Here is a 2884-nt window from a genome sequence, read left to right on the forward strand (position 1 = left end):
GAAAAATGAAAAGTTTTTTACGTTTCGAGCCTACGCTCTTCAACAGAAAGGAACACGAGGAAATAAATAGAGAGAATATAAAACCTGTGGATTTAGCAATCAATCACACACACGCATACACACACACCCACATACACACACACACACAAAAACACACACACACACACACACACAGATATATATATATACATATATAAATCCAAATTTAGGGAATGGAGCAGGTAAAATCCAGACTACATATGTTTCCTAGCTAGCAGAACCTCAGCAGTATTGATTATTCAACGAGGGGCACTCCCCTCGGTACTTATCGGGTCGAAGATACCTCCGTTAAATGAATCATTTGCCTATTTTTATTCGATAACAAAAATTTAATTACTTTTATTCGTATACATAGCGTCTTCAGTTGCTAACCGTGAATTGTAAAATAACTTTTTTCGCATTATCGAACTTCGATATGGGAAAAATTTACAACCTTCTAAGTCAATAAACCACATTTCTTTTTTCTTGAAAAGTGTGTTCAACGTGCATCTTGGTTTTAATTATCGCTGCAGCATCCTCAGGGTAATTTTTACTGCTGTTCAATATATATATATATATAAGCTACACCAACGCTAGAACGGGACGACACTGCATATATACATATGTATATATATATATATATATATATATAATATATATATATATATTATATATATAATATATATATACATGTGTATATATATATATTTTTTTTGCTTGTTTCAGCTTAGAGCTGCGGCCATGCTGATGCACCGCCGTTTTGTGCTACACTGTTATTACGAAGAACCTCCTCTAATATGTGGCACTTCGCGAAGAATGGAGTTTGACATAGCTACTCTCATTTGCACCTCTTGCCGTGAGGTAGGTTCATCTGGGACTCTCGACAGGAAGATGTCCAGGTTTGATTTAAAAAGCTGTGGGCCCTTGAAACCCAGGCTGTTGCAGAAGCTGGTCTTGAAGCGTGATGGCATTGCTGGGATCTTTGGCATTATGCAGTGTCGTCCCGTTCTAGCATTGGTGTAGCTTACAATGCCAAAATTTGGCACAATTCCTTCCAGGATCTTCCAGACATATATTACTGCATACCTCTCCCGTCTTCTCTCTAGGGAGTAGAGTCTTAGCTGTTTCAACCTTTCCCAGTAGCTGAGCTGTTCCAAAGAGATGATATTCTTGTGAATCTTCTCTGGATTGCTTCAAGGTCCGCTGCTGATTTTACACTGGTGGGTGACCATAGCTGTGAGCAGTAATCCAGGCAGCTGAGGACGAATGTCCTCCAGAGGACCATCATGGTTTCCTTATCTCTGGTTCTGAATGTTCTTAGGATCCATCCAGCCAGTCGTCTGCACTTTGTCGCCATCCATATATATATATGTATATGTATGTATGTATGTATGTATGTATGTATGTATGTATGTATGTATGTATGTATGTATGTATGTATGTATGTATGCAAATATATATATATAGGTATCTCTCTCTCTATCTCTATATATATGTGTGTATATATATATATATATATATATATTATATATATATATATATATATATATATCTATATAAACGGCAGTTTGTCTGTGCGTGTTTCTGTGTGTCTGTTTTCTCGTACCCTCACCCTGACCACGGCTTTCAACCGATTCTGATGAAACTTGACACACACATAGCCCAATGTCATAATTCAAAACTAACGCAGCGAAAATTTTGAAAAGTTCCCCCAGTTCTGAAAAAAATCGATAAATTCGACATAGGGTCGAGAATAAAAAAAAACAAACCACAGACTGTCTAGGGGACGCAACTCAACCTTTTTTTACTCTCAAAAAAAAATTTACCATCATTTTTTTCCATTTTTTTGCTATTTTTTGGCTATAACTCTCTAAAAATGCTTTATAGTTATTTCCCTTACAAACCTGAGCAACGCCGGGCGATACTGCTAGTATATATATATATATATATATGTATATGTATATATGTATATATATATGTATATATATATATCTATATCTATGTATATATATATATGTATCTATATATATATATATATATATATATATATATAGATAGATAGATCTAGATCTAGATATAGGTATAGATAGATAGATAGATAGATAGATAGATAGATAGATAGATAGATAGATAGATAGATAGATATAAAGTAAGGAGCTTACTTTCAAAACCGGTATAAGTGCATATTTGGTCAATTTCATGATAAACCATTAAAACACAGTCACGCACGTGACATGTTTTTCAGTCAGACTGGGATAGATGCCATATAGACAGGAGGCGAATTTTAGTCTTCTAATCAAAATCAGATATATTCTAGTTGTTGTTTCCTCAATTACTCAAAAGTCATTCCGGTGCATATATCTGGTTTTGAAAGTAAGTTCTATTATATTATACAATTATATACCGTATTATAACGTATATAAGGAACCCTCATGTATAAGGAACTCCCTAATTTTGGGGCGTAAAATTTGGAAACAAGGTTTTGTCAGGGATTATAATACTATTCATGTATAAGAAACTGCCGTACTTTTTGAACCTAAGTTTTGACAAAAGAGGTTCTTTATATACGTTAAATACAGTGTATGTGTGTGTGTGTGTGTGTGTGTGTGTGTGTGTGTGTGTGTGTGTGTGTGTGTGTGTGTGTGTGTATGTGTGTATAACGCAAAAACCAGCAAAAGGATAAAAAACAATTGGTCTGCGGGAGAAAATATCAATATTAGCCATTGGTTAATATCATTGTACTCTTTATAGCAACCACGGGCGACAACTGTAGACGTGTTTCGCTTTAATTATGACCTCATCAGCAATGTATAGACTTCTCCGTAGTTTGCCAAATTAACTATGGCTGAAACACTATACAGATGCA

Source organism: Octopus sinensis, linkage group LG8, assembly GCF_006345805.1.
Source record: "Octopus sinensis linkage group LG8, ASM634580v1, whole genome shotgun sequence".
Classification (NCBI taxonomy): domain Eukaryota; kingdom Metazoa; phylum Mollusca; class Cephalopoda; order Octopoda; family Octopodidae; genus Octopus; species Octopus sinensis.